This window comes from Miniopterus natalensis, chromosome 10 (genome assembly GCF_054644295.1).
Source record: "Miniopterus natalensis isolate mMinNat1 chromosome 10, mMinNat1.hap1, whole genome shotgun sequence".
Lineage (NCBI taxonomy): Eukaryota > Metazoa > Chordata > Mammalia > Chiroptera > Miniopteridae > Miniopterus > Miniopterus natalensis.
Window position 1 is genome coordinate 46,380,528 of NC_142090.1, and position 14,604 is coordinate 46,395,131.

General features: G+C 38.3%; 1 protein-coding gene across 1 annotated transcript in view; it reads left to right on the forward strand.

The window, feature by feature from the left end:
* Positions 1 to 14,604, forward strand: part of FBXL13 (F-box and leucine rich repeat protein 13) — a 253,394-nt gene that overhangs the window by 44,509 nt on the left and 194,281 nt on the right.

Here is a 14,604-nt window from a genome sequence, read left to right on the forward strand (position 1 = left end):
TCACACCCAACGAGCACACAAGCAGCACCAGGGGTGGTAGAGAAGGCTATTTTTATTTTTAACAATCTCAAACTTACAGAAAAGTTGCAAGTACAGTACAAAGAACTCTTTTTCCTGAACAATTTGAGAGTAAGTTGCTGACATGATACCCCATCACCCTAAATATAACCAGTGTATTTTCTATAAACAAGAACATTCTCTTATAGTTAGCTATCAAAATCCTCAGACCCAATTCAGGCTTCTCCACTTGCCCTAGTAATGTCCCCCAATAATTCAAACGGATCCAGTCTGAACCACACATAACAGTTGATTGTCCCATCTCCCTGGTCTCATTCAGTCTGCAACTGGTCCTTAGTCTTTCTTTAGTGTTCATAACCTTGACATGAAGATTAGGCCAGTTTTATTGTAGAATATCTTTCAGTCTGAGCTTGCTTTAAGTTTCCTCAAGGATATATTGAGCTTATGCATTTTTGTAAGAAATATCAGACATTACGCTGTGCTCCTCTCACTGCATTGTGTCACTGGCACAGGATTTGGATTGGCCCATGATTGGTGATGTTCACTTTGATCTCTTGATTAAGGTGGTGCTGCCCAGCATCTCTGCTATTCAGTTCCCCCTTTTGTAATTGATATGCATTTTGTGGGCGCTTACTTTAAAATTATATAAATATTCCCATTCCTCATCAAGTTTTCAGTTTATTTATATCAGCATGGGCTCCTGGCTTTCTATTTTTACAATGGGGTATAATCCTTTACTATCATTATTTATTTTAGTGTTCAAAATGTCCCAGATTTGGACAGTAAGAGTCCTTTCCAGTTGCCTTCAATGTCCTTTTTATACGCAACCATCATCCTTTGAGCACTTTCTTACTTTGAAGTACAGCGTGATGTCCCAGGCTCTCCTTGTACTTCCCTTGCTGCACATTGCTGCAAGATTCCCTGAGTCCTTTTTAATGAAAATTATACATAGAAACCAAATTTGAGCACTACCTGTGTTCATTGCCATTGGAGTGGCACTTCTCCAATTCTTTCTCAGTAGATAACTAGAGACTATAAGTAGCACAAATATATGCACATTTATTTCCATATCTACATACCTCTGCATACTGAAAACCTGAATTGCACATGGATACTTTCAGTTCCAGTTTAGCACCACAGGGCTCATTTCTAGTTTTCTCCCTTTCCAATTTGCAGTGTCCTTCTCCAACAGTGAGAATCCCAGCTCTTATTATTCTTAATATATTTACTTATTTGCTCACTCCCCCTGTATATAACCAGTCACACACATTTCTGCCCTTGTGTCCTCCCTGTGTGGATACCTTCCTCATCCTGCTTGGGCTTTGACATCCCTTATCAGGTCACCCTCTTATGTAGAGGCCTTCCTCACAGCACGTGGGCTCTGACATTCTGTGCTAGGTGCCTTTCCCGCTATGAAGTTGCCTTGCTAAGTTTGTTTGAGCTAAAAAACCTGCCCTGAGCACCTTCCTACATAGATGCCTCCTTATCTATTCAGGTGCTGCCCCCGTGCATACGCTGCCCCTCTTTGAGGATGCCTTCCCTATATTGTATAGGCTCTTTACCCCGTGCTATGCACCCTCCTTCCAGACCCGTAGCCACTGTCCACATCCCACTTGGCCCCTGGTACTGTACACAAGGATTCCCTTCCTTGGTTACTCTCCTTGTTCTGCTCAGGCTCTCACATGCCACTCTGCCTGCCCTTTAGGGACACCTTCCGCATCCCTCTTTGGCTCCAACATCATCCCTTGGGTTATCCTTTTCACCTTTTTGACTGTCCAGGGAATTTTTTCACTATTCTAAAAGTTTTATTTGGTTTATTTAAAAGATTTCCATGTCACTCCTTATTAAGTTCATTTTTCTTTTAAGTCTTTGAACATTTTTATAATAGCTGTTTTTTAAAAATTTATCTTTATTGTTGAATATAATAGCTGTTTTAAAGACTTTTGTCTACTAGTTCTATTATCCCTATAATTTGTTTACATATTTTATTTTTAATTACAGTTGACATACAATATTATATTATGTTAGTTTCAGATGTACAGCATAATAATTAGACATTTTATACGCCTTACAAAGTGATCACATCAATAAGTCTAGTACCTATCTGACATCATACATAGTTATTACAATATTATTGACTATATGCCCTATGCTGTACTTTATATCACCATGACTGGTTTTTGTTTTTGTTTCTGTTTTTAATTGCTTTCAAGGAGAGAGGGAGGGAGAGAAAGAGAGAGAGAGAGGTCGATTTGTTGTTCCAGTTGCGCATTCGTTGGCTGCTTCTTGTATGTTCCCTGACGAGCTTAAACATGCAACCTTGGCATATGGGGATGACACTCTAACCAGCTGAGCTCAGGGCTTCCAATACTGTTTTCATAACTGGCAATTTGTACATCTTAATTCCTTCACCCTTTTCACCCATCCTCTTAACCCCCCTCCAATCTGGCAACCATCAAAATGTTGGCAAGATCTGGCAAGATTTGATTCTTTCTATAGCTTAATAATGTTTCACTGTATATAAGTACCACTTCTTTTTTACCCATTCATCCATTGATGGATACTTAGGTTGCTTCCATAGCTTGGCTATTGTAAATAATGCTGCAATGAACCTAGGGATGCCTGTGTCTTTTTTTTTTTTATCCTCACCTGAGGATATTTTTTCCATTGCTTTTCAGAGAGAGTGGAAGAGAGACAGACAGAGAAAGACGGAGAGAGAAACATTGATGTGAGAGAGACACATCGATTGGTTGCCTCCCACACACGTCCCAACTGTGGCTGGGGATTGAGACTGCAACCGAGGTATGGCCTTTGGCCGGAATGGAACCCGGGACCCTGAAGTCCATAGGTCAATGCTCTAGCCCCTGAGCCAAATCAGCTAAGGCTTTTTTTTAGGTTTTTAAATTTTTTTTTTTAGAGAGGAAGGGGGGGAGAGAGAGAGAGAGAAAGAGAGAGGAACATCAACGTGAGAGTGCAACATCAATGAGCTGCCTCCTGCACGCCCCCTACCTGGGATCAAGCCTGCAACCCAGGCATGTACCCTGATCTGGGATAGAACCAGCAACCTCTGGGTGCACTGGATGATGCACAACCAACTGAGCAACACTGGCCAGGGCGTGCCTATGTCTTTTTGAATTAGTGTTTTGGGTTTTGTTTTGTTTTGTTTTTTTGATAAATACCCAGAAGTGAAATTGCTGGGTTATATAGTAGTTTAATTTTTAATTTTTTGAGGATCCTCCATACTGCTTTCCATAGTGGATGCAACAATCTGCATTCCTATCAACAGCACATGAGGGTTCCCTTTTCTCCACATCCTTAAAAACACTTGTTTTTTGTTGATTTGTTGATGGTAGCCATTCTAACAAGAGTGAGGTGATATCTCATTGTGGTTTTAATTTGCATCTCTCTGATGATTTGTGATGTTGAGCATCTTTTCATATATCTATTTGACATCTGTATGTCTTCTTTGGAGAAATGTCTATTTGGGTCCTCTGCCCATTTCTTTTATCAGCTTGTTTTTTTGTTATGTATTTTTTTGATGTTAAGTTGAATGAATTTTTTATATAGTATCAGTATTACCCCCTTATCAGATGTATCATTGGCAAATATCTTCCACCATTCAAGACGTTGTCTTTTTTTTTGCTGAAGGTTTCCTTCGCTGTGTAAAAACTTTTTGTTATGATGTAGTCCCCTTTATTTATTTTTTCTTTTGTTTTCCTAGTCCAAGGAGGCATATATAAAATAATATTACTAAGAGTGATGCCAAAGAGTTTACTACCTATATTTTCTTCTAGGAGTTTTATGGGTTTGAGTCTTACAATTAAATTTTTAATCCACTTTGAGTTTATTCTCATATTTGGTGTAAGGAAGTGACCCAATTCTATTCTTTTGCATGTGTCTGTCCTGTTTTCCCAACACCACTGAGACAGTCTTTACTCCATTGTATATTCTTGCTTCCTTTGTCATAGATTAATTGACCATATAGGTGAGTTTATTTTTGGATTCTCTATTCTATCCCATTGATCAATGTGCCTCTTTTTATGCCAGCACCATGCTGTTTTGATTACAATAGCCTTGTAGCCTAGTTTATTTTTAATTTTTAAATTTATATTTATTGTTGAAAGTATTATAGGTGTCCTTTCCCCCCTGCATTGTTCCCCTCCACCCTGAATCCACACTCCCACACCCCAGGCCTTCACCACACTATTGTCTGTGTCCTTGAGTTCTTTGATTAATCTCTCCCTACCCACTCCCCCACCTCTGCCTTCCCACTGAGATTCATCAGTCTGTTCCATGCTTCTGTGTTTCTGGATCTATTTTGTTCCTCAGTCTATTTTGTTTATTAGATTCCACATATGAGTGAGATCATGTAAAACTAAATCAGGAAGAATCAGAAAACCTGAATAGGCTAATATCAACTGATGAAATTGAAGCAGTAATAAAAAAAAAACTCCCAGCAAACAGAAGCCCTGGTCTGGATGGCTTCACAAGGGAGCTTTTTAATTCTTTAAGTTGTAGGTTTAGATAGTTTATTAAAAAATTTTCTTGCTTTTTGAGGTAGGCCTGTAGTGCTAAGGAAATTCCCTCTCCTTCTCAGGACTGCTTTGACTGTGTGCTGTAGATTTTGGGTTGTTGTGTGTTCATTTTTTATTTGTTTCCAGGAAGTTTTTGATTTCTTTCTAGATCTCATAGGTAACCCATTCATTGTTTAATACCATGCTATTTAGCCTCCACGTGTTTGAATATTTTTGAGTGTTTTTACTGTAGTTGATTTCTAATTTCATGCCAATGTGATCTGCGATGTTTGGTATGATTTCAATCTTCTTGAAGGAGTAGAGACTTGTTTTGTGTCCTAACATGTGGTCTGTCTTTGAGAATGACCCATGTGCACTTGAGAGGAATGTATATCCTGCAGTTTTGGAGTGAAACGTTAATTAAATCCATCTGATCTAATGTGCCATTTAGAGTCACTGTTTCTGTGTGACTTTTTGTCTGGAAGATCTATCCAGCGAAGTCAGTGGGTGTTAAAGTCCACGACTATGACTGTATTGCTGTTGATGTCTCCATTAAAGTTCTTAAGGTTATTATTGATAAGTCCTTATTTATTGCCATTTTAATTATTTATGCCTATGTTTCTCTATTTCTTATTATTATAGCAGTCCCTTTAACATTTCTTGTAATGCTTCTATTTCTACTTCTTATTCCAGCAGTCCCTTTAACATTTTCTGCAATGCTGGTTTGATGGTGATAAACTCCTTTAGCCTTTTTTTGTCTGGGAAGCTCTTTTATTTCACTATCTATTTTGAATGATAGCCTTGCTGGGTAGAGTAGTTTTGGTTTCAGATCCTTGTTTTGCATTACCTTGAATACTTCATGCCATTCCCTTCCGGCCTGTAGGGTTTCTGATGAGAAGTCAACTGACAGCCTTCTGGGAGCTCCTTTGTAGGTAACAGATTGCTTTTCTCTAGCTGCCTTTAAGATTCTTTCTTTGTCTTGAATTTTTGGCATTTTAATGATGATGTGTCTGGTTGTGGGCCTCTTTGAATTCTTCTTGCTTAGCCTCTCTGTACCTCCTGAGCTTGTGTGACTTTTTCCTTGACCAGGTTGGGAAGTTTTCTGCCATTATTTCTTCAAACAGATTCTCTACCCATTGCTTATTCTCTTCCACTTCTGATACTTCTATAATGTAAATATTGTTATGTTTTGTGCTGTCCCACAGGTCCCTTAAACTGTCCTCCTGTTTTTTAATTGTTTTTTCTTTTTGGATCTCCAATTGAGTGATTTTTTTTCTACCCTGTCTTCTAATTCTCTGATCCGGTCCTCAGGCTCCTCTAATCTGCTGTTTATCCCTTCCAATGTATTCTTTATTGCTGCTATGTCATTCTTCATTTCTGACTGGTCATTTTTCATAGTTTCTATATCTTTGCTCATGCTGTTGATCAACCTTACAATCTGTATTCTGAACTCTATATCTGATAGATTACTTATCTCTGTTTCATTTAGTTCTTCTTCTGGAGACCTCTCTTGTTTTTTCATTTGGGGCTTGTTTTTTTGTCTCCCCATTTTGGCTGCCTATTTAGGTTGTTTCTATGTATTAGGTGGATCTGCTAGGACTTTCAGTCCTTTTGGAGAGTCTCCGGTGCAAGCCAGTATCAGACATTGTTTGTAACTGGCCTTGAGTGTCCTTATTGGAGCTATCAACAGCCCATGGCCTGTGATTCCCTCTGCTGGGCTGACTTATTTTTCCTTCAGCTGGGGCTGCGTGTTTTGGATGACACCAAGATGCACACCAAAGTCTGCTTTTCCAAGGCTGGGGTCCAGAAGCAGATCAGGCAAAGACTCAAAGCTCCGAGAGGTCTGCCTCTTCCTGCAGGCTAATTGATCTTAGTCAGTTAATCAGCCTCAGGCTATAGATCACAGCAAGGCATAAATTCCACAGGGTGGGGTGAGAGGTTTTTCCAGTGGATGTTGCAATTGCTTGGGTCCCAGGCAACAGCTGTCTGGGTGGCAAAAGTCTGCCTGAAAAAGATATCCTCTCCACTATATGGGGATGACCGAGCACAGGAATCCAGATGGCCGCCCTCTAAGCTCTGTCTCCAGAATCCGAAACTCCAGATTCTTCTCACACAACTGGAGTACACTCTGCCCTCCCTCTGCCAGAGCTAAAGGTGAGTGGCTGCACACAAAACTCTGTGCCTTGGCCCTTTAAGAGGATGCCTGCATTTCCAGCCATCTTTCCCTGGTACACTGAAACCCCTTTGCTTTTCACATCCAGCTGTTATGTGGGCACATTTCTAAGTTCTGATGTTCTTGGCTAGGAAGCCCAGCTTGGGGTTTAGGCCCCAGAGTTCTCAGTGGGAAGCCCCCACAGCTGAGATATCTCTCCAGACATTCAACTGCTGCCTGTGGGAGCTCAGCCAGCCCTCTCTCTCCTCTGCACTTCCTACCAGTCTCTATGTGTTCTCCACTTTAGGCCCTTAGTTATGAGGGTGCTCTCCAGCTCTTCATCAGTTTTGGTTGGTTATTCAGGATGTTTTTTCTCCATTTTACTTATAATTCCAGTTTGGTCCTGGTAGAGTGTCAGTGTAGCTTCCACCTAATCCGATGCCATCTTGCCTTGTAGTATAGTTTAATACCAGGTAGCATGATACCTCTAACTTGCTCTTCTTTATCAAGTGTGCTTTGGCTATTCAAGTTTTTTTGTGGTTCCATATAAATTTTAGGATTATTTGTTCTAGTTCTTTGAAAGATGCCATGGGTATTTTGCTAGGGATTGCACTGAATCTGTAGATTGCTTTGGAGACAGTATGGGCATTTTAATGATGTTGGTTCTTCACAATCTATGAGCACGCTAGATCCTTACATTTTTTTGCATCTTCTTAAATTTCTTTCTTCAATGTCTTATAGTTTTCCACATATACGTTTTTTACTCTCTTAAATATAGGGTTAAATATAGGGTGTCCTAAAAAAATGTATACACGCACTTTGAATAATAAGAAAGGCAGTGTTTATTATAATGTTTCATTTTCAAAATTGAGCTATCAGCTGTGAAAGTGTGCATACATTTTTGGGAATGCCCTGTATATCCCTAGGTATTTTATAATTTTTGATGCAAATGTAAATGGGATTGTTTCCCTAATTTCTCTTTCTGCTCATTATTGGTGCATTAAAATGCAACCAATCCTAAATATTAACTTTATAGTCTGCTACTTTACTGAATTCATTTATCAGTTGTAATAGTTTTTTTCTTGTGGTCTTTAGGGTTCTCTCTATATAGTACCATGTCATCTGCAAATAATGACAGTTTTACTTTTTTCTTTCCAAATTGGATGCCTTCTACTTCTTTTTCTTGTCTGATTGCTGTGGCTAGGACTGTCTACATTTTGAATTTTTCTCTTGGTTATGTTTCAGATTTTTTACAGATAAAGTAATTTTTTTTCTTTTAAAAATAATCATTATTGTTGAGAGTATTAGAGTTGTCCTTCCTTTATCCCCCATTGCCCCCTCCACTTGGATCCTGCCCCACCCCAGGCCTTCACCTCCTTATTGTCTGTGTCCGTGGGTTATGCATATATGAACATAAGTTCTTTGGTTATTCTCTTCCTGCCTCCTCTCCCTCTTTTCCTCTGATATTCTTCAGCCTGTTCCATGTTTCCATTCCTCTGGTTCTATTTTATTCATCAGTTTATTTTGTTCATTAGATTCCTTGTTTGTTTATTTTGGTTTTTAGATTCAATCTTTGATAGATATATATTTATAGCCATTTTATTGTTCATATTTTTGATCTATTTTTTTGTCTTCTTTTTTTATTTTTATTTTAAAAAATTTATCTTTATTGTTGAAAGTATTACAGATATCTCCCTTTTCCCCACTACTCCCCCATTGATCCCTTCTACCCCAGGCCTTCCCCATACTATTGTCTGTGTGCAAGGGTTATGCATAAATGCATATAAGTTCTTTGATTAATGTCTCCCCACCCACTCCCCCATCCTTGCCTTCCCTCTGAGATTTGTCAGTCTGTTCTTTGCTTCTATGTCTCTGGATCTATTTTGTTCATCAGTTTATTTTGTTTATTATATTCCACATATGAGTGAGAGCAAATACTTGTCTTTCTCTGACTGGCTTATTTCACTTAGCATAATACTCTCCTGATCCATCCAGGCCATCCCAAGGAAGAGATTTTTTTTTTTTTTTAAATCTACTTTTATACTGATGGGCACTTGGGCTGTTTCCAGATCTTAGCTATTGTAAATTGTGCTGCTATGAACCTAAGGGTGCATAAATTCTCTCTAATTAGTGTTTTGGGTTTCTTAGGATATATTCCTAGAAGTGGGATCACTGAGTCAAATGGAAGTTCCATTTTTAATTTTTTGAGGAAACTCCATACTGTTTTCCATAGTGGCTGAGCCAGTTTGCATTCTCACCAGCAGCGTACTAGGGTTCCATTTTCCCACATCCTTGCCAGCACTTGTTGTTTGTTGATTTGTGGATGGTTGCCATTCTGACAAGTGTGAGGTGATATCTCATTGTGGTTTTTATTTAAATCTTTCTGATGATAAGTGACTTTGAGTATTTTTTCATGTGTCTCTTGGCCATCTGTATGTCCTCTTTGGAGAAGTGTATGTTTAGGTCCTTTGCCCATTTTTTAATTGGATTGTTGGTCTTCCTTTTGTTAAGTTGTATGAGTTCCTTATATATTTTGGATATTAACCCCTTATCAGATGTGTCATTGGCAAATATGTTCTCCCATACAGTTGTATCCTTTTTTGTTTTGATGGTTTCTTTCACTGTGCAAGAGCTTTTTATTTTGATGTAGTCCCATTTGTTTATTTGCTCCTTTGTTTTTCTTCCCCTAGGAGACCTATCAGCAAACATTGCTGTGAGAGATGTCTGAGATTTTGCTGCCTGTGTTTTCTTCTATGACTTCTATAGTTTCACGTCTTACATTTAAGTCTTTTATCCATTTCTAGTTTATTCTTGTGTATGGTGTAAGTTGCTGATCTAGTTTCATTTTTTGTGTGTACCTGTCCAATTTTCCCAACACCATTTGTTGAAGAGATTGTCTTTACTCCACAATATGTTCTTGCCTTCTTTGTCAAATATTAATTGAATATAATGGCTTGGGTTGATTCCTGGGTTCTCTACTCTGTTCCACAGATCTATATATCTATTCTTGTGTCTGTACCAGGCAGTTTTGATTACATTGGTTTTGTAGTATAACTTGATTCCTGGCATTGTGATCCCACCAACTTTATTCTTCTTTCTCAAGATTACCATAGCTATTCGGGTTCTTTTTTGGTTCCATATAAATTTTCGAAAGTGTTTGTTCTAGATCGGTGAAATATGCTGTTGGTATTTTAATAGGGATTGCATTGAATCTATAGATTGCTTTGGTAGTATGGACATTTCAATGATGTTGATTCTTCCAATCCATGAACACGGCATATTCTTCCACTTGTTTATATCTTCCTCTGTCTCTTTTTGCAACATCCTGTAGTTTTCTGAGTACAGGTCTTTTACCTCCTTGGTTAAGTTTAGTCCTAAGTTCTTAATTTTCTTTTTGCAATGCTAAATGGGATTGCTTTCTTAGTTTCTCTTTCTGAGAGTTCATTGTAGGTGTATAAAAATGCCATAGTTTTCTTGGTGTTAATTTTGTTTCCTGCTATATTGCTGAATTCATGTATTAAATCTAGTAGTTTTTTGGTGGAGTCTTTAGGATTTTCTGTGTACAAAATATCATGTCATCTGCAAATAATGACAGTTTTACTTCCTCCTTTCCAATTTGGATGCCTTTTATGTTTTCATCTTGTCTGATCTCTTAGTCCTCCAGAAGTTTTTTTTAAAAATTTAGGTGCTCCTATATTGGGTACTCCTAAACTTAGGAGTTCCTGTGTTGAATAGGAGTGGTGAAAGTGTACAGCCCTGTCTTGTTCTTGTTCTTAGAGGAAATGGTTTTAGTTTTTGCCCATTGAGTATGATGTTGGCTGTAGTTTTGTAATATGTGGCCCTTATTATGTTGAGGTATGGTCCCTCTATTCCCACTTTGTTGAGAGTTTTTATAAAAAATGGGTGCTGGATTTTGTAAAATGCTTTTTCTGTGTCTATTGATATGATGATGTGATATTTATCTTTCAATTTGTTTACCTGATATATCACATTTATAGATTTGTGAATATTGTACCAGCCTTGCCTCCCTGGAATAAAACACACTCGGTAATGGTGTATGACCATTTTGATAAATTACTGTATCTGATTTGCTAATATTTTATTGAGGATTTTAGCATCTATGTTTATCAGGGATATTGGCCTGAAATTCTTTTTCTTTGTAGTGTTTATCTGGTTATGGAATTAGGCTAATACTGGCCTTGTAAAAAGAGCTTGGAAGTGTTCCTTACTCTGATTTTTTGGAATAGTTTGGGGAGGATGGTGTTAGTTGTTCTTTGAATGTTTGGTAAAACTCCCCTGTGAAGCTGTCAGGATGAGAGTTTTTGTGTGCTGGGAGTTATTTTTATTACTGCTTCAACTTCATTGGCAGTTATCAACCTATTCAGGTTTTCTGACTCTTCTTGATTGAGTTTTGGAAGGTTGTATTTTTCTAGGAATTTGTCGATTTCACCCAGGTTGTCCAGTTTGGTAGCATATAGTTGTTCATAGTATTTTCTTACAATCCTTTATATTTCTGTTGGGTCAGTTGTTACTTCACCTCTTTTGTTTCTGATTTTGTTTATTTGGTTCCTCTCTCTTTGTTTCTTGATGAGTCTGGCTAAAGATTCATCAATCTTGTTTATATTTTCGAAGAACCAGCTCTTGATTTCATTGATCTTTTGTATTTTTTTTTAGTTTCGATGTCATTTATTTCTGCTCTGGTCTTTATTATTTCTATCCTTCTACTTACTCTCAGCTTTTCTTGTTGTTCTCTCCCTAAGTCTTTAAATTGTAGGGTTAGAGATTCTATTCAAAGTTTTTCTCCTTTTTTGAGGTAGACTGTAGTGTTATGAACTTCCCTCTCAGGACTGCTTTCACTGTGTGCCATCGATTTTGGGTTGTTCTGAGTTTATTTTTATTTATTTCCATGAAGTTTTTGATTTCTTTCTTGATGTCTTTGGTAACCCATTCATTGTTTAATAGTATGCTGTTTAACCTAGATGTGCTTGAATGTTTTTTAGTGTTTCTATTTTGGTTGATTTCAAATTTCATGCCATTATAACCCAAGAAGATGGTTGATATGATTTCAATCTTCTTGAACTTGTAAACACTTGTTTTGTGTCCTAACATGTGGTCTATCTTTGAGAATGTCCCATGAGCACTTGAGAAGAATGTATATTCTGTAGCTTTGTGGTGGAATGTTCCGTAAATGTCAGTTAAATCCATCTGATCTAGTGTGTCATTTAGGGTCACTGTTTCCTTGTTGAGTTTTTTTCTGGAAGATCTATTCAGTGAAGTCAGTGAGGTGTTAAAGTCCCCTACTATGACTGTATTGCTGTCAATCTCTCCCTTAAAGTCTTCTAGAAGTTTTTTTAAATAAATTTAGGTGCTCCTATATTGGGTGCATATATGTTTATCAGGGTTATCTCCTCTTGTTGGATCAGTCCCTTTAGTATTTTGTAATGACTTTTCTTGTCTCTGATTATGGTTTTTATTTTTAAGTCTATTTTGTCGGATATGAATATTGCTACCCCAGCCTTTTTTTTCATTTCAATTTCCATGGAAAAATTTTTTCCATCCCTTCACTCTTATCCTGTGTGAGTCTTTTGTTCTGAGGTGGGTCTCTTGTAGACAGCATATATTTGGGTCATGTTTTCTTATCCACTAAGTCATCCTATGTCTTTTTATTGGAGCATTTAATTCATTTATACTTAAGGTTATTATTGATAGGTCCTTATTTATTGCTATTTTAATTCTTTATACCTATGTTTCTCTCTCTATTTCTTCTTCTTATTACAACAGTCCCTTTAACATTTCTTGCAATGCTGGTTTGGTGGTGATAAACTCCTTTAGCCTTCTTTTTTTTGTCTGGGAAGCTCTTTATTTCACCATCTATTTTGAATAACAGCCTTGTTGGATAGAGTAGTCTTGGTTTCAGATCCTTGCTTTGCATTACCTTGAATATTTCATGCCATTCCCTTCCGGCCTGTAGAGTTTCTGATGAGAAGTCAACTGACAGCCTTCTGGAAGCTCCTTTTTAGGTAATAGATTGTGTTTCTCTAGCTGTCTTTAATATTCTCTCATTGTCTTGAATTTTTGGCATTTTAATGATGATGTGTCTTAGCATAGTCCTCTTTGGATTCTTTTTGCTTGAGACTCTCTGTGCCTCCTGAGCTTGTGTGACTTTTTCCTTGACCAGGTTGGGAAGTTTTCTGCCATCATTTCTTCAAACTGGTTCCCAAAACCTTGCTTACTTTCTACCTTCTCTGGCACTCCTATGATGTGAATATTTTTATGTTTCATCTTGTTCCTCAGCTGCCTTACACTGTCCTCCTGTTTTTAAATTGTTTTTTCTTTTTGGATCTCTGAGTGATTTTTTTTCCCTGTGTTCTAAATCACTGATCCAATCCTCAGCTTCTTCTAATCTGCTGTTTATTTTTTTCAATGTATTCTTTATTTCTGCTATGTCATTCCTAATTTCCGTCATAGTTTTCATATCATTTTCATGCTGTTGAGCATCCTTACAATCACTATTCTGAACTCTATAACTGATAGATTGCTTTTTTCCATTTCATTTAGCTCTTTTTCTGGAGACTTTCTTGTTCTTTGTTTGGTGCTTATTTTTTTGTCTCCCCATTTTGGCTGCCTGTTGAGGTTTGTTCCTATGTATTAGATAGATCTGCTAGGACTTTCAGTCTTTTTGGAGGGTCTCTGGTATATGCCATTGTCAGATGCAGTTTGTGACTGGCCCTGAGTATCCTGTTTGGTGCTATTATCAACCTTCAGCTGAGGTCTCCTCTACTGGGGCTATGTGCAGTTGGACAGGACCAAGGTGCACACCCAAGTATGCTTTTCCAAAGCCTGGGTCCAGAAGCAGATTAGGCAAAGGCCCAAGGCACTATGAAGTCTCCCTCTACCTGCAGGCTGATTAATCTGATTCTCTTAATGAGCCTCAGCTATAGAAACTTCACAGTTTGGGGTAGCTGGTTGTTATCAGCCTCTTGAGCCTCAGGCTGTAGAATCTGTTCTGGGTAGGGTGAGAGATTTTTCAGCAGGGTGGGACAATTGCTTTCTCCCTTCTACCAAGCAAAAGCAGCAAAATGCTTGCCTGAGAAAAATATCCTCTGCAGTATGGGGGAATGACTCAACACAGAATCCAAAGGGGTGCCCTCTGAGCTCTATCTCCAGAGCCCACAACTCTAGATTCTCCTCACACAGCTCTAGTCCACTCTGCCCTCCCTCTTCTGGAGCCCAAGGTAAGTGGCTGCACACAAAACTTTGTACATTGGCTCTTTAAGAGAGTGCCTGCGTTTCCAGCCATTTCTCCCTGGCAGATAGAAACTTTGCTGCTTTTCACAGCCAGCTGTTATGTGGGCACCTTTCTCAGTTCTGATGCTCTTCTCTGGGAAGTCCAGCCTGGCATTTAGACCCCAGAGTCCTCAGTGGGAACCCCCCTCAACTGAGATATCTCTCTGGACCTTTAGCTGCTGCCTATGGGAGCCTAGATAGCCCTCCCTCGCCTCCACACTTTCTACCAATCTCTATGCCATCTTCACTTTTACTCCTTGGTTATGAAGGTACTTTCTAGCTCATCTTCAGTTGCAGTTGATTATTCAGGATGTTTTTTCTATATTTTGGTTGTAATTCCAGTTTTTTCCTGGGAGAGTGTCAATGTAGCTTCCACTCAGTCCACTGCCATCTTCAGTCTCCTCCAGCTAGTCTTTAGTTGATTATTCAGGATGATTTTTCTCTATTTTAGTTGTAATTCTAGTTTTTTCCTGGGAGATTGTCAGTGTAGCTTCCACCTAATCTGCCACCATCTTGGAATCCCCATCACAGGTTAAGTAATTTTTATTACATGCTGGATATTTCATAAGTTGCATTGTTGAATGCCTGGATGTCCTTGTCTTTTGTTAAGGTGTGTTGAATTTTATTTACTTG